Source organism: Eptatretus burgeri, chromosome 18 (genome assembly GCF_056783735.1).
Source record: "Eptatretus burgeri isolate ZD-2024b chromosome 18, Ebu_testis_v1, whole genome shotgun sequence".
NCBI lineage: Eukaryota > Metazoa > Chordata > Myxini > Myxiniformes > Myxinidae > Eptatretus > Eptatretus burgeri.
Window position 1 is genome coordinate 5,616,471 of NC_140978.1, and position 23,213 is coordinate 5,639,683.

General features: G+C 42.8%; 1 protein-coding gene across 5 annotated transcripts in view; it reads left to right on the forward strand.

The window, feature by feature from the left end:
• LOC147008515 (neurotrypsin-like) overlaps positions 1 to 23,213 on the forward strand; it is a 99,514-nt gene that overhangs the window by 14,945 nt on the left and 61,356 nt on the right. The window lies entirely within an intron of this gene.

A 23,213-nucleotide genomic window follows, 5' to 3' on the forward strand; every position in this document is an offset into this window, starting at 1 on the left:
AGGGGAAGGGGGGGGGAGGGTCAAGCAAGGTTTTTCAAAGGATATTGGGGGAGGGGATGCAGGCACAAAAATGGGCAGCACAGAAATCAGGGGGGTATGGGTGAGACCAACAGCCACAGCACCAAAGAGAGATACAACAACTTCCTAGACTTCCAAAGAGAGGGAAAGCACAGCTGCCCGGACTTCCAAAGAGAGCAACGTGCCCAACTCACTGCTTGTCTTCTCCAACTGCTTCTCTGCCCCCATGCATGGCCCCTTTTATTACCTTCCCCACAACACCCGAGTGTCCCGAGCTCCGAGACCGTCTCCGCCAATTATGCAGCACATAGTTGCTGTTGTAGTGACATCACGCGGGCCGGCTGTCGTCACGTTGCCCAACCATAGTGGGCCACGGGAAGTTTTTAAAAGCCACACATGGGACGCAGACACAGCTAAATCCATCCCTCTCTCTGCCTTGGCTGGTTTACAGAGAGGACATGTACAAATTACACTTTCCTATCTAACCCCTATGTCAACTATACCGCCTCTCACGGACGACTTATGAGCAGGCGGACTTTACTCTAACAGGTCCCTGGTTATGGGAAATGTTCTTACCTATATGAACACATGAACCATGCTAACTTAACATTCTACCTTGTCCATACTCCCTGCCCTCCCCCCTCAAACATAACAATATTATGAGATGACATCAGTCCTGGTATGTGTCGCAAAATAGGTGACTTTTGTGTTGGTTTGTATCACATTGCTCATCGTTTTTTCCATTGGACAACTATTCAAAAGTGTTGTACTTAAGTGTATAAAGTATTTCTATAAGGTTGTATTAATTTTTTTTAATGCTGATTGGTTTTCCAAAGTTTTCCTAAAACATGCTGAATTAGAATGGCACTTGGTAGAGCACATATCTCTGCCACACAATGCCTGATCTAGTCGAACATATCGTGCCCAATATTTTTTTTAAACATCATGTAATACAGTCCAGTATATCGTTTTTGGCCCCATCTCTCAATGGTGAAGAATCAATTTAAGAATTAATAAATCCTCCTATCCGGATCCTGCTCTGGATCTTCACCAAAAGCGATCAATTTGTCCCCGTCACACACCCAACCTGTCCACAACGTTTTGTTCATCCGTTTATAACTTTTAAAGATATGCTACTGTCGGACCCCAATATTCATGGGGGATAGGAGGAGAAGATTGGGACCATACTCTGTGCAGAGCGTTGGTGCTGCTTAAGCAGTCTCCTTGGATATTGGATACAATCCTGGACGGGTCGCCACTCCGACACAGTATACTGTACCAGCATGCTGGCACTCATTTTGCCGACCTCGGAAGGATGACAGGCTGAGTTAACCCCACCTGATATTAAATCAACAGATGAGCGGGATTTGAACTCAGGACCCTTGGATCCAAAGCCCACCACCCTAACCATTAGGCCAATACCAGGCATACACATATCGTGGGGGATACATTCCCAGAAAATGCCGTGAATAGTGAATCTGCGAATAGCGAGGCATTGTTTCAATGGAAAACTGGAGGATAGGTTCCCGGTGATTAGTGACCCACAAAAAAATACCTCGAATGACGAAGCTGCAAATGTTAATACCGCAAATTGTTTCAATGGGAAAAAGGGGGATAGATTCCCAGCGGTTCCCAATTAATGAAAAATTCCGCGAATGGCAAAGCCGCTAATGTCACGCATTGCTTCAATTGAAAAAGGGGGGTAGGTTCCCAGTGGTTCCTGCTTCATCGGGGAAACTTTAAAAGTTTAAAATATTTTCCACAGTGAATGCACATTATTACAGCTTCAAAAAAATGCTTACAAATTTTAAAAAAGACAACACAAGGTACCGTTTCCAATGTTTATTGATGGAATGCGATGACAGTTTGTTAAAAGTGATTAACCAACCAGACCATAAAAGGATGAAAAAACAACAATAAGGACCCTGATGAGTCGCTTACTGAAGGGGATGCAGGATAGGGAGGTAAGGGTGCTGGTGCTCCTGAGGTAGACGAACCAGGGTGGAAGAACTCTGTGATTGCTGGCAGATTGCTGCAGGTTTTGATGTAGCTCATTGTATGGAAGCATCACGTCATTCAACCCCTCTCATGGACTTGAGGTAATGCTCCATGACTGGATCGGTGTCCTAACAGCCTCTCGGTAAGTGGCCGCATGTCCTGCAGTTTCTCACCCAGGAACTTGACCGTGAGTTTGGACCATGACACCTATCCCTCCTCATCACTGCCTACATCCTCATCCACTTTCAGGTGTCAGATGTGGTGAAACATTTTAATTGTGTAAACCTAATGAAGGTGTCTTGATCACATCAAAATCTGTGCTCATTAAAGGGGTATATTGGGGGGGAGAGTGGTTGAACCCCCCGAAAATCGGTATTGTTTTCTTCTGTGAAACTTCACACAGGAATTCGATAAAACTTGACCACAACCTTCATCCCTCATGATGAACCAAAGTTTGTTCATTGCATAAAATAAATCATGGTCTAAGGGAGTCGAAGGACAATTTGAGTGACCATTGCTTCTGATCCAGGTAAGCTTCAGGATGTGCGGTTCAATTTTTTTATTTATCCAACAACCTAGACTTGTGGAGTTGCTGAACCACAAAGGGTATGAGGGGAGAATGACCATACACAAGGAAGCAGGAGGAATAACACAAAATTAGTATTTCCTGGAGAGGAACAGAATGGGAAAGAATCAGCATGTGGAGAAGAGATAATGGATGTGCATGGGTGAATTCATGAGATGGTGATGGACAGTGCATTTGAAAGATTGAAGTGATGAAGACAAGACAAGGTACACAGAGAAGCAATGCCATAATCGAGAGAAAAAGGAGATGAATGAATGCAAAATGAAGAACTCGTCTTGCTGGTGAGGGCTTGTGTCGATCTGTGCTGGCAGGCAGTGAGAGCAATAGATTAAATCGATAGGACGTTGGTTGAATGAAGATTGCTAAGAGCTCGGGAATCAAGGAGAAGTTGACATTTTGGGAGTTTACCCTTCGTCGGAGATCATCCATTTTTAGCTCATCTGGACTTTAGTCCGGTGAGCTTATGTGATTCAGCAGTGTACGTAGGTGAGTGAGTGAGTCCATTAACGTTTCAGTCATTAAAGGCCCGGTCACACCTTGACGTTTTAGCCAACGTATGCCGATTTTTGAATTTTTTTTCTAAAACGCTGGCACACGTTGAATACGTTATGGGTAGGTTTTGATAACATTGAGAGCACGCTGGCATACGTCGTAGTACGTTGCCATACGTCGTTGTACGTTGGCTTTAAACGTTGTACTTTTAGGTTGTCCTCAAATTTTTTCATGCTTGAAATTTCACGACTTATGCCGGCGTATGACTCACACGTTCCGCTACGCTGGCCACAAGTTGTATGCACGGTCTGCGATCGTTGACAGACGTCAACACATGCTACTTGTAAGTTAATCATAAGTTGAGACACGCCGAGGTAATGTTTAGAGTACCCGAAACTTATTTCCTACCTATGATTAACATGTTGTTGGCACGTTACGCGATCGTTGCCACACGTCGACAGACGTTACTTTTAAGTTACTCATAGGCTGAAAGACGTCGGTATAATGGATCGTCCTTGCGTCAGCGTCCACGGCCACGGCCAGGACACTTATTTGCAGCATTCTTCAAACTTTTCTTCGGCATGACGAGGATGTTCACACTTCGATGTCTAGCTTGGCTATGATTCCAATTGTCCATCCGCAGCGTCTATTTAAAATAGTCGAGTTTGAGCGTTTTAACACGTTCAGAAGAAACGCTTCAAATTTCAAAACCCCAGCGTCAAAAAAAAAAAAACCAAGGCGAGTGACAGCAATTTAAATCGTTCATTGTAAACAATGAAACTAGCTGAGTGGTACCGTTTAAAAGTCGTTGAGTGTAAAAAAAATCCAATTGTTGAGCGCAAGCGTCTACTTTCAATAGTGGAGATGCAGCCATTTAAATCGTTGAGTGGCAGCCTATGAACCTACCCGTGGACACGCGGACGCAAGGATGATCCATCATAACCCACACCCTCCCCCTCACACCCACCTACTACTGCCAACATGAACAAACTACTACTAATACTAATACTAATAGTAATACTGATACTGATACTGTTACTGCTGACATGGACATCGACTCAAAAAGGACTCGAAAACACTGTTGGGTTCCCCTTTTATGAGCAGCATTTTTATATACCAATTCCCAAAACCACTGGGAACATGTCTTTATATGGCAGTTGTAACCTAGAAACACGTTCATTTATTTTTTTTGTCGACCGGAAGACGTCATTGGAATACGTCTACATACGTCGATGTGTGTTGGGGCTACGTAAAGAATTGGTTCAAAGCACGTCAAACATAAGTTAGAAATAAGTTTCGCGTAAAAAAGACATTACCGCGACGTGTTTCGACTTATGAGTAGCTTATAAGTAGCCTTTGTGGACGTGTGTAAGCGTCCACATATCGTGTGTAAAACTTATCCTCATCGCATGCGGAACGTGTGTCATACGCCGAGTACGTCGTAAAATTTTGAACATGTTCAAAATTTCTTGACGTACTCTACTTACTACGACTTATGATAGCGTATTTAGCGTTGTACTCACGCATACCAAACTTACCCATACCGTATTCGACGTGCCCCAACGTTTTAGACACACTTTTTGTTACGTCGGCATACGCTGGCAAGATCGCCAAGGTGTGACCGCGATTTTGACCCTTCCATTTCTACGGCAGTTATGATTTGAATCGTTGTGCATCAGCCTTTTAATAGGCTACGCCACGACATCGTCGGCGATGCGTGCAACGCGCTATGCCTGAGTTAGACTATCGTTGGGCATCGGTTGTGTAGGCCGACAACAGGTTCAGCATTCGTTGGTATAAGTTATCTATAACACAACAAAACGTTCTGTGTAGTTACCAATGCGTTATACATAAGACCAAGTCGCTATGAATACGTCCGAATCTTTAAAAAAAAACATCAAAAGTTCAACGTAAGCCAGCGTTTTACATAAATTTTAACACGTTGCCATCGCTGGCTAAAACGTCAAGGTGTGACCGGGCCTTAACACTTGAACCAAACACACAATTTTGATGAAATTTCACCACAATCTTCATTCTAATGCATAAGGAAGGTTTATTGACTGCATCAAAATCTTGCTCATTAAGGGGTCGACGGGTGGGAGGTGGGGCTTTGACCCCCCCCCCACCAAATAGGTATATTTGCTATCTTCTCCAAAACTACACACAATTTTTATGAAACTTGACCACAACCTTCATCACCCTTGATGTACTAAACTACTAAAATTTGTTCACAGCATTAAAAAAAAAATCAGGGTCCAGGGAGATCTGTGGGGGGTTTCAGCCCCCCAAAATAGGTATTTGCTCTCTTCTTCCAAACTATGCACAATTCCAATGAAACTTGACCACAACCTTCATCACTCTTGATGTACTAAACTACTAAAGTTTGTTCATGGCATTAAAAAAAAATCAGGTCTAAAGGGTTCTGCAGGGGGGTTTGAGTAACTGTTGCTCCTGATACAGGTGAGCTTCAGGATGCGCAGTCATATTTTTCTACCTGTCCACCGACAAAAATCGACACCAGCCTTCACAATGGACTAGTTTTCTTCCTTGCATATATTATGCCATTGCTGGTTTGTGCATTCCTATTTTCCTTTGATATTTCTCAACTTTTGCCTTTTTCAAGTATCATAGGATGGTGTAAATATTATCAGAAGTCAAAGGACACCACTTTCCAATTTTGATAATTACCTTCAAGAGTATCGATAAGCATTATAACCAAGAGTATCACTAACCCAGACTATTGATCTGGGAGATAAGTGAAAATCACCTTAACAGGTAAGATAACTCTATTCCAGATTTTTAGATGGAACAGATGTGACTCTTTCCTGTGCCCCTGACATGACATAAGTATAGGAAAGTCTTTGGGATGTCAAGTAAGTACCAGTACAGTTCATAATGCCTTGCAATTCATTAACGACCACAGAAGAGCATTTGCACATTTATAAGCCTTTCATCAGTATGCTTCATGCTCACAATTGCATGGCAAGGTGTCACATGAACAGTTATCCTGCAGCCTTGAAATATAGCAACACGTTTTGGGGAGTGATGAGTCCAGGCACACATTATTCACATCCAAAGGCAGGTTCTGTCGGTTGTGTTGGAACATGTTTTATTGACTTAAGAATGGCAACCACAAAAGCTGAAAAACCTCGGGAATGCAATATGTGAGGATGGTGGAGAATCCCAGTCAGACCTTTGATAGGTCGGACTGGGATGTGTGCTTCTCCTCCATAACTCCAAAGCCATGAAAACTAGCAGCCTGAAACATTGCATGCATACTGAGGGAATTCGGAGGAAGTGCGTGACTGAAAATTGGGTGTTTGGGTTAATTGAAACACCCCTTTTGAAGATAATTCATGGCGTTATTTAATTATATTCTTTATCAGGGGATCCTCGGCCACATCGTCTCTGGGGTCTTAATGTGTATCCTGGACTACCTCGCTGGGACTGAAGCCGACATGCTTTTTGGCCTGCTCAACCGTACCCTCACTTGGAACAAGCCGCAGCGATTTCTTAACGATAACGTTTTTCTTTTCCACTTTCCTCAGTCATATGATCGAATGCCTGTTCATCATAGCTACAAATCACTAGATATATTGCAATGGTTATAAACTCCCGGAGATGCCAGCGTTCGTGGCTTTATTTCATTCCCACACATGCGATAATGTCGAGAATCTCTTAAACTAAGAAGAATTACAAAATTGAAGCTCCAGTTTTGAACTCAACAGCAGCTCCGATGTTAGAAAAGTGTTGATTTGTCCAATTCGGCCATTGCTTGGGCATTTCCGCGTGCATAGTTTTATCGAAGGCAATTGGTAATAGTTTGCCGAGGCAGGCGTTCCATTGGAATACTTGCTTGGGTGCTTAAGCCACTTACCGAGCTGGAAAGTTCGTGTTCCGATCGGGATGTGCAGTCCACAGTTACTACAAGGTGGAGGTACATATACAGCACACATGGACATGGTACATATGCGTAGATTTGGATCTGCACAGACTCTCCGTAAGTGTGTGGACATGCCATGTCTGCGACGGGTGCTGTGCTGGCAAACTTTCATCTCATATCTTATGGAGGTTCTATCAGGTTTTCCTTTGTCCTCACGACTGTTTCTAAAGCATTTAGTTATGGGATTTGCTTTGCAAAGGTTATATGTTTCTCTTTGTGAGTTTCAAAGCAAAACATGTTTGATAACGCCCGATTTCTCAGCCGTTTGCCGTATTAATGGAATTTTAAAACTACCGAGCCAAATCTTTTTTCCACCCATCACACGCAGCTGTATATAAAGAATATTGTTTGTGAACATTTCACTGAAATGTTGAAATAAATGTAACGTTTTTCAGTGAAAGCTACTTAAGGTTTTTGGGTTGTAAACGGTACGTGTAGTGCTGGAGTCGGTAATCACACTGACTCCAACCTGTCGATTCCCGAAAAATTACCGATGTCAGCGAAGCGTGTGTGTGTGTGTGTGTGTGTGTGTGTGTGTGTGTGTGTGTGTGTGTGTGTGTGTGTGTGTGTGTGTGTGTGTGTGTGTGTGTGTGTGTGTGTGTGTGTGTGTGTCCTACCCCCAACCCTCTCTCTCTCTTTGTCCCATCCTTGCTCTATCCCCTCCAAATACAGTGCAGCACCCTCCTCCCACACTTCTCTCTCTCTTTCTCTCTTTCTCTCTCTCCCTCTCTGGATGTATCCAGAAGGTAGTTATGTCCTTGCGGTGTTTGTCTCCAGGCACGTCTGGGTAGTGTTTGTCTCTGGGTGGTATTTATAGTATGATTATAGTATTATAGTGGTATTTATTTATAGTATTTATAGAAAATGGATTTCAGACATTATTTTCTTTCCATCTTCACTGTTATTCCATACAGAATCATTTTGATGAGACAGTATGCATCATAATAATTAATGCTCACCACATGTCTGCCTTCCTTTCCTCTCGCTTCTCACTTCCTTCCCTTCCCCAACCCTTATCGCTCCTCCACCCCTCCTCACTCTCCCTCCTCCCTCCTCCCTCCCTCTCCCTTCTCTTTACCCATCTATCTCCTCACGCTCCCCCCACCTCTCTCTATCTCCCCCCCTCAGTGTTCCCGTCAGTAAAGCGACGGGTGGTATTTGCTCGTAATAAATATGGGAGAATAGATTAGGAGACATAAAACACTGGCGGGCACCCTCTGGATGGTTGTACCCTTCTTGGCCGACCTTCGTTGGGCAATGTGCTGTGGCACAATCTTGGACATGCACTTTATAATTATGGTCATTTTTGATAGATATGTTATTGATCACAACATATGCTCCATATAATTTTCAGACTGTTCCATTATATTATGGAAAAGATAAAGGAGGATTATTTATATGCTACCACCACAGGTGAGACTACTTCTGCCACATATATAGACAGTACAGTACATATATATATATATATATATATATATATATATATATATATATATATATATATATATATATATATATATATATATATATATATTACCAAGCTTGCACACTAAAAATTCGGCTCGCCATCACACGATCCCTATGAAATTGCTGTGGCACTTAGCGGACATGCCGACAATGTTTGGGAAGTGTTGGCGTTCCATAGTACCACTTGCATTTTGCACAATGCGTATTTTTGTCATTCCCCGTGTACGGTCTGTCGTCTGCTACCAGCTATGTTGTACTGCTATCCCATGCATGTGCACGAGTATTGCTAGTATATGTATATTGTTATGTTTATGGGGTAGATGGAGGCATTTCCAAGAAAAGGTAGGATTGTTTCGAGTAGCTTGGTCTGTGGACGTGTCGGAGACATTTTAAAGTAACTTAAGTCGGGAAACTGTCAGCTTAAGTGTTACGTGTCACTTCCCGAGGGGGAGTGGGGTGCTGTGTTAATTAGGTAGGGATTAAGGCTAATTTCTCCCAGTATGTGATTGCCCCATGACCTTTTCCTGTGTTTTTGCATTTCAAGACTGGCAATAAAAAGGGACACGTACTTAAAACAACAACAACAACAACAACAACAACCGAGCTGCATGTTCCAAGCAGGCAAGAACCCCGCCTCCAGGAATGACAACTAGCCAACCATGCCCCTAGAGTGGATGATTAATGGGTGTGATGTCAGAGAAGAGTCGGGAGTTAGGATCGGGGTCGGAACACGAAGAAGGAGCGGGAAAAGAGGTTCTGTGAGGTGCCTGCTTGGAGATCGACATCTTGTGTTTTTTCTTCCCCTCGACATGGTGAAGAACACTGCATTATTCTCATGTTTGGGTTGAGGCACATTTGCCCAGGTGATGGGGCAAGACACTGGCCATTGACTGTTAGGCTGGGTCATGTGAGGCCATGCCTTGGAGCCTCGTGTTGGGCCATCGCTGAAGAAGGCGGTGCCATTTTTTACAGAGTAGCGGCATCGGTAAGTGCGATTGTGAAAAGCTGCATGGCGGTTCCTGAGCCCTGGTGTTGAATATCACCGCCCAAAATACCTCCCGTATGCTTTCCGCCAAGAGAGCGGCTTGGCACCACTTTTGGGAACATTGTCCTGCACAGTGACGACGTGGTTTGGAGAATCTCAACCTTCAGAAACTCATCTCTGGGAACACAGCAAAGTGCCGGGAGAAAGTGAGGATTTTTCTTTTATTTATTCTGTACCGTTGTCTGTAATATGGAATAGGCAAAGCCTAGAAGCGAACGTAGAATTCTTCTTACATTCGATGCTGCAATTTCCGGTTACTTCGGCCTGGATTCGGGATCAGCGATCAAATAATGTAAATCACGATTAAAAATGATTTTTTGATGATGCGGGAGATATCTTTATTATAAAATTAGGGAGACTTAAAACTGCAAGAGTATTTACTCTAGTTTTGTTGTTCATTTTTTAGTCATAAAGGTGTGATTGGGTATACTATAGATCAAATTAATTATTTGTGCATTTCTATAACCGTGATAACACGACTGCATATTACCTCAACATTACCTTCACAACAACAACTACACCGCCTAGAACAGGATCTCATCTGAAAAAAAAATCCTCAACATTACCTTCACAACGACAACTACACCGCCGAGAACAGGATCTCATCTAAAACAATAAATATTACCTCAACATTATACCTCAACATTACCTTCACAACAACAACTACACCGCCTAGAACAGGATCTCATCTAAAACAATAAATATTACCTCAACATTACTTTCACAACAACAACTACACCGCCTAGAACAGGATCTCATCTAAAACAATAAATATTACCTCAACATTATCTTCAAAACAACAACTACACCGCCGAGAACAGGATCTCATCTGAAAAAAAAAAAAATCCCCAACATTACCTTCACAACGACAACTACACCGCCTAGAACAGGATCTCATCTAAAACAATAAATATTACCTCAACATTATACCTCAACATTATACCTCAACATTACCTTCACAACAACAACTACACCGCCTAGAACAGGATCTCATCTAAAACAATAAATATTACCTCAACATTATACCTCAACATTACCTTCACAACAACTACACCGCCGAGAACAGGATCTCATCTGAAAAAAAAAAAAATCCCCAACATTACCTTTACAACGACAACTACACCGCCTAGAACAGGATCTCATCCAAAACAATAAATATTACCTCAACATTACCTTCACAACAACAACTACACCGCCTAGAACAGGATCTCATATAAAACAATAAATATTACCTCAACATTATACCTCAACATTACCTTCACAACGACAACTACACTGCCTAGAACAGGATCTCATCTAAAACAATAAATATTACCTCAACATTACCTTCACAACAACAACTACACCGCCTAGAACAGGATCTCATCTAAAAAAATAAATACTAGAAGCGAACGTAGAATTCTTCTTCCATTCGCTTCTGACTTTACCGATAACTTGTTCACAACCGGTTACTTCGTCCTGGATTCGGGATCAGCGATCAAATAATGTAAATCACGATTAAAAATTATTTTTTGATGATCTGTGAGATATCTTTATTAAAATCAGTGGACGAAATGTACACCATGTCTGATATTTGGGTCTTTCATGTCCCTGACGATGCCTTTATCTCCTGGCATGCATCATTCCCCATGACAAAAACCGGAAGCAAAAGGGTCATAGCCAAGCACACGGATTCCAAATTGCCAGGGTATTGTGTTGTTGTTGTTTCCTATTCTCTCAGGTACACACGTTAAGTATGAAGCTCGCTACGTTCGCTATTAAAGTCTGTGTGGAGGCTTTTTTCTGACAAAGAAATTGAATGTTGGATCATTTTGTTCAATAAATAAATGAAAAAGTAGTTTTTTTTTTTTTGGGGTGCGCTATTTCTTTGCTCAAGTTCTCTTTAGTTATTGTGAGGATTTTTATGAAAATCTGATCATATTTTAGGTAAAATTTATGCAGAAATACAGAAAATTCTAAAGGATTCACAAACATTTCTCACAACTGTATATCGGTTTTGGTCCTGTCTCTCAGTGGTGAAGAATCACTTTAAAAATTCTAGTATATGGATCCTGATCTTCACCAAAATCTAATAATTTTGTCCTTGTCACACACCTAACCCGTCCACCAAATTTTGTCTGAATCTGTCCATAACTTTTTGAGATACCTGTTCACAGACAGACAGACAGACAGACAGACAGACAAACAGACAGGGGTGAAAACATAATGTCCGCCCACCTTCAGTGATGAGGATGATTAAAAGCCATTCATTACTTTCATTCCAGTTCTGGGTTTTCATCAACGGCAGGTTTCTCTCAGGGCTCTCTGTCGACTTTCTCAAAGTTCAGTTTCCGGTTGTGAAATGTGACGTTTTAACTGTTTATTTTCTCACCTACATATTTCTGTGTGTTCCTAGCTCGGTTTTGTTTCAAAAATCGTGCTATTTTGAGAGTTTTCGTCGACCTTGTCTTAACGGGTTCCTTGAGGCCTACCCATCCTTCCCCTCTCGGTGTACGATCGTTTGTATTTGTATTCTCTCCCCATTACCTTCAATTCCTATGTTTCCTCACTTTCCCAACATCCCCCATCCCTCCCAACGAAACACTCTGTTTCTTGTCTTAAATTTAAATGAAAAAAAATACCATACCCATGAGTCCCGATCCTCCTCCCCCTCCTACTTCTTCTTCTTCTTCTTCTTCTTCTTCTTCTTCTTCTTCTTCTTCTTCTTCTTCTTCTTCTTCTTCCCGGCACACCATCTTTCTTCTACTTGAGCTGACCCTCTCTCACCATTACCTTCACGATTTCTTCCTACAACCTTCCATTCCCGAATCTTACCTAATCTTCAAAAATCCTTCAAAAAATAATCATTTTCCTTGTGTCCTTTCTATCAATATACCTCCTGTAACCACATGTCTCTCTCCCCTCTTCCTGGTAAATTTTATCGATCCATCGGCTTCACTCTGCATTAACCGTTCCAAATTCACCATACACTTCCACGATTTTACTTCAACCTTCCCTTTTTCGAATGTTACGCAATCCTTATTTAAAGTAAATAAATTCACTTTTGACTATACACCTCCCCTAGCCACGTGCTTCTCCTGTGACCACGTGATCTGTTTCCACCCCCTGCGTTTACCGATCCAAATAAACCATTCACCTCATGATCTTTTCTACAACCTTTCCATTACCTAATCTGATGAAAACTCTCTCTCAAAAAAAAAATAATAATAATAATAATAATAATAATAATAACAAGTCTGAAGACGACAATGGTTCACGAGCGGTATTTGATGATGTAGATTGTTTCAGAAGTCAAGGATGAGACAATGTGATAATTTTTGACCAAGTTATAAAAATGATCAACATGATGTGGTACGGGTGACAGGTTATTAGCTGCAAAATGTCTAAAACCTGGTTTCGTTCAACAACTTTCAAAATTTGACCTTTGCATAACCTTTAAAGGTCCCAAAACAATGTTGTGGACATTAAAATAAGGAAAAAAGGATACGTGCTATGGCTTATTGGAGTTAGTTCGTCAAAGAAGGTCAAAAACCCAGTTCGATTCCCACAACTTTGAAAATTTGACCTTTGTGGCCTTTAAAGGTCAAATCTTTTTCCCCATCTTTGGAATAAACTCCCTCACTCTGTTCAATCCCATTCTTCCCTCCACGCCTTCAAAACGACTGTTCACCACCACCTCTAATCATCCCCCATCCAAATCCTCGATTTTTTTCTACCCCCGTTAATCCACCCCAAACCCACCTCCTTCAAATCCCCTGCTTTCCTTCGTGAAAGTCCCTGTATGTCTATCTTGTATACCCCATGTTCCCCATCCAATCCCTCTCCCTTCCATAGATCTCCTAATGTCACTGTTTCCCACTGTTTTGTCCTTCCCACTCCTGCCCCTCTTGTCTCATGCCCCCCTTGCTGTGTGTTGTGTGTTAGCCCTTATACAAGCCTCAACAAGGAATACAAAAAAAAAAATCATTCTGACCTCATTACTTAAGTCAGTCAGTCCCAAAAATATTTTTCCCTCATCTCCACTTTTCTTCCTCCTCTGCACTCTCATCCATAAACTCAAATCCTTTAAATGACAATTTTAAAAATTCTTCATCTTCCTTCACTTATTTCCAAATGTCCTCTCTCTCTCTCTCATACTGTTCCCTCTTCTTTCCTTGCTCTCTTTTTCAATTCATAAATTGCTTTCATTCATAGATTTCCCTGTCTCCCATCACATTCATACAGCGTACATTCATACATCTCTTTCCCTCTTTCTGCCAAAATGGGCCAACTTGTAATCACACATCCAAAGTCTGCCTTCCTCATGTGGTGATTTCAACTGTCATCATGCCAATTGGCTGGGTGTTTGTACCTCTCACAAGCCATGGCACTTCAGCAAAGGATTTCTGTGACTCCATGGGATTGACTCAATCTGTGAACTTTCTCACCTGCATTTCTGCCAATGGCAAATCCTCTCTTCTGGACTTCATAATGACCGACTTTCCTTCTAATGTTTTCTGTTCGTCCACTGCTTCAAGTGGTTCATATAATCACGTGCTTGTTTGTGAGAGTCAACATATTTTTGGCTATTATCAGAGAGCTACCTCGGCACCGGGGAGTGGCAGTTCACTTCAGCTAACTCAACTGGCAGTGACTACTACAAGCTGCCCTTTCACTTCAGGACAGGTTCTTCAACAAAAACCTGTAATTTTCCATCTCTTCCTGTCCTAATATAAATGTCACCTGCGAATTCTTCAACAAAAACCTGTAATCCCTTATACACAGATTTATCCCATCTCATCTGCTGTTATCATACCCATCCCCTTGCCCTTGGTACACCGAGACCTCTGGCGAGGTGCTTGTCTTCAAAAAACTTGTCCTTAAACAACTTGCCTTCTTTTCCTGGAAATTCAAATCCAACGGAAAACAACCTCAGATCACTCCACAAAGCCCACAAAAAGTGTGTATGTCCACTCCCAGGAGAGGTAGAAAACAATATCCAGCCAACCTCAAGACTGAACTTTCAAACTTGTCGCCTTCCTCAAAAACCTGGTGGCCCCTTGTCAAGTCTGGCTCTGGAATTATGCCTCTCCTCCATCACTTCTCTCACTTCAAATGGTACCACAGCCTACTGTGCTCGTGAGAAGTCCAAATGGCTCAATTTTCTGTTTGCTTCCAAATCTTGTGTTTCTAACCCCTCACCAACTCTACCCACCCCCACCGATTTGCAACCAAATGGTCCTGGATTCTGTGTCTTTTCATCTGAGAATGTGGATAAGTTTTTGGCAGTTCTCGACTGATTCTGCAACTGACCCAGATGGCATCAGTGCACTCGTCCTGAACACCCTGTTCTGCTGATTTTGGACATTCTCTTTCTACTCTGTTCACCCTGTCACTTTCCGTAGGTCATCTTCCATCTGCTCGGAACTCAGCCCACATCACTGTATTACACAAACCTTGTGCAAATACAGGTCCTGCTAACTACAGACAGATTAGCTCACTTCCAATCTTCAGCAAGTTAATGGAATCCTTCATCGTACAGTAAATACCCCGACTTGCATCTCCCCTTGTTATGTCGTTTCGCAAATACGTCATGTTATCAGTACCACAACCCGATTTGCTTTGCCTCAACTCATACCTACATCACTTTAAAAGCCATAACTTTTATTCTCAAGCATTTTTAGAACTTTCAAGACTGATAAAGACTCCAGAATACATCGCTAAAGTACCAAATCAGGAGATCGCAAAATCACCTAAAGAAGTCCGGTATGTACTTTGCTTTGACATAAATAAATGTACTGCACTTTCGATTGGCTAAGAGGCATTGCAAAAGTGTTACCTTAAAAGTGAAATTAGATGTTATTCATCGAATAGATTCTGATGAATGTGCCATTGATGTTGCCGGGTTATTAAGTTTTCCTCCAACTACGATGCGTACCAAGTATAACTAGAGGGCTGTGATCGGAGATCACTGATGGCTCCGGAGATCGGAGATCCGGATATCGGAGATCAGTGTAGCCAACTCGTAATATGAGGCAATTGGTTGCACTTGAAATTCTACCTCATAAAGAAAACAAACTTTTTCTTTTTTTCTTCCAAAAAGCGGGACACCATGGACAACAAGATGAAGCACTTAATGCCTCCCTCCGGGAACCATAAAAATGCTGCCATTCATTGAAGAGGAGGAAGAAGAGTTACCGCCAGCTTCGACTGCTTTTGAAAGAGGTTTATTTTTTATGGAATATGTCGTCATTGTTTTTTTTCATTTGTTTATGCATATGTGTACTTGAATATAACTGTCATTAATCAAAAAAGGGTAAAATCAGAGTTAAAAAGTGAAATACAATATCTGAAGGGGTGATGTTAGGAATGCATCTCCTATTTATTCCATTCATTCTTAACAGAAAAATTGTTTTGATTTACTTTGTTTTGATATTTGTTGCACTTTTCAGGAATGCATCCCCGACATAAACAGGGGACTTAATAGTAGTTGACATCAAATTGTTCAGTTTCTCCAATGGCCTGATCTTTGACCACCTGTTTGGATTCAGACTCTACACTTCACCTTGAACATGTTGGACTTCTGCTCTCCCAACGATGGAAGAAGGCCCTCAATCTCATTCATGAGATCAGGCTGTCTTTGTAGACATATATATTTTGCAGTCAATAGTCTGGCATCTCGGCTTGTTCCCCAACGTCTCTGCCTATGGCATCCAAGGCCACCTCCATACATGGCTTCAGGACTTCCTTGATGCTCATAGCCAACAGGTGACTCTCAACAGGATCCTCTCGTCTCCTCTCCCTGTCTAGGCTGGAGTTCCCCATGGCAGTGTCTTGGGCCCAGTCCTATTCCTAATCTTCAGCAACGACCTGACTCTCTGGAGAATCCTTTGTTGATGATTCCACCCTCCGCCATAACTTCCGTCATCCTTCATATACGCAGTACGCATCAGCCTCTCCCCTCTCTGCAGATATTGATAGAATTACTAGCTGGTGCTATTCTTGGAATATGTCCTCAATTCTGACAAATCTCACAATCTCAATCTGTTGCTGAAAAGATAATCCAGCAAACCCTTCCATCTACTTCCTTATTAATCCTCTTGAAGTTCAATCACTCAAACATTTGGACCTCATCATCAGCCATCCTCTGGAAGTGTTTTATTCTCTTGAAATATGAGACTTCACCATCACCCACAACCCATCCTGGGCAAACCACATGTCTAAATTAGCCTCCAAAGCCAGTCGCTGACTGGGCATCTTACATCATGCAAAATCTTGCCTTCGCACATTTGAACTTTTATCAACTGACAAGGACTCCATCCACAGCTTGATGGAGTACTACCCTCCCCTTTGGGCTGGTGCTCCTGCCTCACACCATACTCACCTTGATGTCGTGGAAACCTAGTCCTTTAAAATTAAATCTCCCACAATGAAACTAAGTTTATGGGTCTATCACTTTCACATCTCAGACAGGTTGCTGTTCTCTCTATCTTCTCCCACCTCCTCTCTGATTTTGCCCCCTCTGCTCTCTTTGTGCCCCCTTCCCCCATCCCTCCAAGGTTTCTGCAGGATACATATGTCAACAACATCCCAATTCTAGTGAAACTTCCAAAATTCAGAATCACTGCTCACCTCCACTTATTTGTTCCTCTTTTGTTTTTTTCCTACCTGTGGAACCAACTTCCTTAGTCTTTTCAATCTCATTCTACCCTCTGGGGCTTTAAGCCAACTGCTCACCACCTTCTTAGGTCATTTTTGGTCTACCTCCATTAACCTTCCCCAAGCCCACCTCTTTCTAGATTTCCAGTTTTTCTTCCAATTCTGTGATTCATAATGTACGGCTGTGTCCATTTTGTTCACCCCGTGTACTCCCATTACTCTCATTATTCCCTAAGTCTCTTATCCCTCTAAGTCTCCCTCTCTTTTCTCTCAACTTTGCTGATGGTGTCTACCCACCCTCCCCTTTCTACTGTTCTTTTCGTTATTTTACGTTCTGGTTCATATAGGTGATTGTATCTGGTATTGGTGTCATGTAGATGTGATGGGCTGAATGGCCTCCTCCTCTGGCGAAAGTTCCTTACACATATCCTTGTTCTGTGTTCTCACTCTGAGCATTATAAACAGCTCATTTTCTGTTATATGACAAGCATATTTAAACTTAACATGAATGTAAAAAGGATAGTCATACCAGTCAATATGCACCAGAGGTGGCAGTGAATACAAGCGTAAACAAGAAGAACCATTTAACCATGCAGAGCCTTCTCTGGGTATATATATATATATATATATATATATATATATATATATATATATATATATATATATATATATATATATATATATATATATATATATATATATATATATATATATATATATATATATATATATATATATATATATATATATATATATATATATATACATATATATATATATATATATATATATATATATATATATATATATATATATATATATACATACATAAACTCACTCACTGACACAGCCTCTTTGTGACCGGGAGAAGCTAATAACTACAATAAATGAAAACATTTACTGTTCAAAGTAGAGTTCATTGAATATGATACCACACACAGTGTTCAAGTATATACTTCAATTTAAATAAAATAATGCAATTACTGTGGGGATGTGATACAGTGTAAAGGGAGTAATGTAGTATAGTTATTTCATAATAAATGTTCAGCACAGGAGTATGGCATTTGTGTGCAAATATTACAATGTGTCCAAGTATGTCTAGAAGTGTTGAAGTATGTCCTTTAATCCTCTGTTATCTCTGTTAAATGCTCCTTTTTAAAGTCATTCATGGTCTTGAGGTTGCTAAAACCAGTCATTTGCATCACTGCTGGAGGCGGAAAAACCGTTGCACAGCACGTGTGAAAGGAGTTCCTCGATCGTGTACTGGGCAGTTATAAAAAGACCGGCAGGTGATAAAAAGTGCTAAAAAATAAAAATAAAAAGACCGAAATAAAGCGCATATGATTGGCAGATAAAAAGCAGCTGGAGAACGCCTGAAGATATGAATCAAATTGCTCCCTGAAGTCCGAAGAGAGGACTTTTGCGTTTGCTTCGGTGCTGCTAGATGTGCCAAGCTTGCAGAGAGGCCGACTGAGACGCATCTCGCCGAACAAGCACCTTGCGTCTCTTGATCCTTCCTTGGTCGACGTACAGAACGAGCAGTCGCCTCCTTCGGGAACTGGAACCGAACTGCCTCCAGCCACTCTGCCAGGCTCTATATACCTCTGGGTTTGCCCATCGTCTTTGTTTGTTAATGTCCCGTGTTTGTCATAATGTTTGTCGAGTGGATGGATAAGGTAAGTGGTTAAGCCAAAACAGGTTATCGTGGACATGGGGGAATCATTACTGTATGATCTGTATCTGATTGTTATAGTACAATGCTGTGCATTGATTCTGTAATTGCTGTTGATGTGGTTTTTTCTTTCCTCTAATCTCTCCATTTATTAAATATGATTACTTCAACTTTTGTCAGCTGGTTTGCAATTCATCATTTGGCTGTTAATCCCAGCATGGTTAAAAAGCACGATCATGGAAATTGGTATCATTACCTCACTGGAGGCTTTTGAAACTACTGCCAGATCACCCAAGCCACCACTCGAGCTTCCATCTTGTTTCGACAGGTGATCCGGACAGAGCATCAGATTCTCGTTCGAGCTATTTCCACTGGAAACAGAAGTAAAGATCAATTTGGCTTTCTTGGTGAACAGTGTATAATCTCTTTCGCTGATCCATTGCTAAATTGGTGATCGTGCAGGTGGAGGATTTGACCTCAAATTCACCCGGCGGTCTACCATAACATTGGTTCGTCAAGGATCGGATCGGGACACTGGTCTGCATCTGGCGACTGTAACAATATTAAAGATCGTTAAATCGTAATTCTGGAAGTTTAACGCTATTGAAGCAGTCTTATACATCACACTTATACACCACCTTATTTAACATGTCCAAGTACTGCGAAACGAAAGGGTTTTGAAAATGCAAGGAAGGATATTTGTGTTCTACAGTGTTCAAGTATATAATTTAATTGAAATAAAATAAAGATTGGAAATAGGTATAAATTAATTAATTCTGGATTTTACCGCCATTGATGCAGTGTCTATTACACCATCCTATCTAACACATTCCATTAGTTATTTGTGCCTGTTTGTGTCCTTTATAACATCCTTAAAACAGCAAGTTTCCTGTTTGGAATGATTTTCAATTTTGTTTGACTGTCAGGCATGGAGACAGAATTTAAAAAATCTCACCCGCGTCCAAAGGAAGCGGTGCAGTTTGGCGTTTCCTTCCTCGTGACTCTAGGCAGCTGGAGCTCCTCCTTGTGTCAATTCAGTGTCTGTACCGATGGAAAATTTTTTTTGAATGATGGACGGAAGGACATATCAGATATTGAAGCGGCTGCACCACTTAAAAATAATCTCATTCCTCTTTGCACATGTGTGATCGGGATGAATTCAGAGACAAAGTACTGTTAAACGGCAGGTTTGTTTTCCGATTTATGTTCTGATTCGTGTTCAAAATATAACAGTTCTTCCTCGATAATTAACTATTTAATAAATTATTTAATTCAAATGAGTTATTTATTTTTCGATCATAAACCTGTCGATTTGCCTGTCAGGTCAGGTTAGATCTGTGACCTGCTACAGGTACCATGTAAACCTGTACTAACCTGTTCCATGGTCGGGTTGTCGGCGACTAAACCGTCTCCCCCACCAGGTTTTCTGGTGAGGAGGGTGTTTGGATATGGACACCCAGCAGGATTAAAAACAAAACCTGTCAAAGGGCGGAGGAGCTCCTTGTGAGCCAACGGCCATCCATATCTAGTGCCCAACTGTGTCTGCGGACGTCCTCCTGCAGTTGGGTCACTTCTTATTAGGAGGTTGGTGGCAGGATTTGCACTCCGGCCACGGTAAAACCCTTCATTCCGCAAAACACAAAAACGCAAAAAAATCTGAAAACCCACTCCGTGGGAGTACCTCCTGTGCAGCTTCCCTTCGCAGGGCAGCTCACTGGATGACGGGATTGGGGCAAAGCCTCCGGGACCCCCAATCTTTGATGATAGGAGGGAAACCACGGGTAACACGGGTCAGATTGCGGGAGAGTGTGTCAGAGTGGTGCTGAGGTGTCGTCCACCAGACGGCGGTCTCCTTGGGTTAACCTGAGGCGGTCCCTTCAGTTGGGTGCCTGGAATGTCCTATCCCTAAGAGAGGATGATCACCTGTCTCTGTTATAATCTGAGCTCAAGCATTTGGGTATCGGTATTGCAGCTTTCACTGAGGTTCTTAGACCGGATTGCGGCGAGATAATGGTGGGTGGCTACACCTACTATTGGTCTGGTCGCTCTGATGGTTACCATACCCAAGGAGTTGCTGTAGCTGTGTCCAATAAGCTGACCCCAATGATAATTGAGGTTACACCGGTCAACGAGCGTATTATGAGATTAAGGATTCGTCACTCCTTAGGTGTCATTTCCTTAGGTCTCTGTTTATGCTCCGACTGAGGCGAGTGATCTCACCGTGAAGGATGCATTCTACGCCATGCTAGAGTCTGGTTGATCAGTGTCCCAGACGAGATACACTTCTAGTCTTGGGGGATTTCAATGCATCGACTGGAACTGATAGGGATGGTTATGAGGTGTGTGTTGGTCCCCATGGGTCAAGTACTATGAACCAGAATAGCAATAAGTTCCTTGACTTTGCAAGAAGTCATGGACTTAGGGTGGCTGGTTCATGGTTTCAGTGCCCACAAGCTCATCGCTGGACTTGGTATTCCAACGCTGGCGGTGTGGCAAAGGAGATTGACCATGTCCTCGTTGACGGTTGCTGGAGGATGATCCAGAACTGCAGGGTCTACCGGAGTGCTCAGTTCCTCAATACTGACCACAGGCTTGTTGTAGCAACTCTAAAGCTGCACCTTAAATCCTGGAGAATGGTACCATCCCAGCCTAGGCTGGATGTTGGCAAGCTCAGGGATGAGAGAGTAGCTGAGGAGTTTGCGAACAGGCTGAGTGGACACTTGGGGGGTCTGGTTCTTTGGGGGGTCCTGAAGAGTTGTGGAGTGCCTTCAAGACCACTGTCCTTGATGTTGCCGGTGGATGTCTTGGAACTCACCGCAGGGCAAAGAAGAATTTTGTCTCTCAAGGGACACTGGATACCATTGACCAGAGTCGCAGGGCCAGGCTGAATGGCAGAGCTGAGCTGTTCAGAGAGCTGAGGCGTAAAACTGTATGTGAACTGAGGGTGGACAAGGAGGCCTATGTGCGAGGAATCTGTGAGGGGGTAGAGCATCACCTGTGGACAGGTGATTCTCGTCCCGCTTTCAGGGGAATTCACGCATTGCGTTCATCCAAGCCCATCCCTCGGAGCACTGCAGTTAGAGCAGAGAGTGGTAGGCTCTTGACAGAGGAGTCTGAAGTGAAGGCCCGCTGGGCCGGTTACTTTGAGCGGTTGTACCAGGCTGATCCCCCAGCTGTCGAGTTGGACATCAAGGGTGTTACAATCCCTGTTGCTGACCCTCGAATCAACTGTGGTCCACCATCGCTTGTGGAAACACGGGCTGCGGTGAACCAGTTGAAACGGGGCAAAGCTCCAGGGATCTGTGGCATCCATGCCGAACTTCTCAAGGCTGGTGGAAATGCTGCACTCGTGTCGTTGCATGCAGTTTTGTGCTCTGCCTGGAACACAGGCATCATCCCAACTGACTGGAAGAGGGGCCTTGTTGTTCCTCTCTGGAAAGGGAAGGGTGATCGCCAAGACTGCAACAACTACCGAGGGGTGACGCTGCTCTCAGTGCCGGGCAAGGTCTTTGCTCGGATAATTCTCGATAGGGTTCTCCACCATCTGCTTGAGCACCAGCGTCCAGAGCAGTCAGGCTTTACACCAAAGAGGTCAACGATTGACGGTATCCTTGCTCTTCGTGTCCTCACCGAAAACAGACGAGAGTTTCGGCAGGGGCTGCTTGCAGCCTATGTTGATCTCTGTAAAGCGTTCGATTCAGTGAATCGGGATGTCCTCTGGAGGATTCTTGGTCTTCGTGGGGTGCCACCAAAACTGATCGATCTGATGTCTGAACTCTACTCTGGTACTGAGAGTGCTGTGAAGTGTGGTGGTGCCATCTCTGACTTATTTCCAGTTGTTGCTGGAGTTCGTCAGGGATGTGTACTGGCCCCCACACTTTTCAGCACTTGTATGGACTGGATTTTAGGGAGGATGTCGGAGAGATCAAGCTGCGGTGCATCGTTTGGGAATGTCAAGATCTTGGACCTTGATTTTGCAGATGATGCAGTCATCTTTGCGGAGACTTTAGACATCCTTTTGGGGGCCCTCGAGGTACTGAATGAGGAGTCGGAGCCGCTGGGATTACGGATTTCTTGGATCAAAACTAAGATCCAGGCTTTCGGTGACATCTTGGATGCTGCTGTCCTGTCTGTGTCTGTTTGTGGTGAGGATGTTGAGGTCGTGGACAGATTCACTTACCTTGGCAGTGATATTCATGTCTCTGCTGGCTGTGAGTCAGAGGTCAATAGACGTCTGGGTCGGGCCTGGGGAGTCATAGATTCTCTGGATCATGGGGTGTGGCGCTGCCGGTACCTGTGCGGGAGGACGAAAGTCCGAGTCTTCAGGTCCTTGGTACTTCCAGTCTTGCTCTAT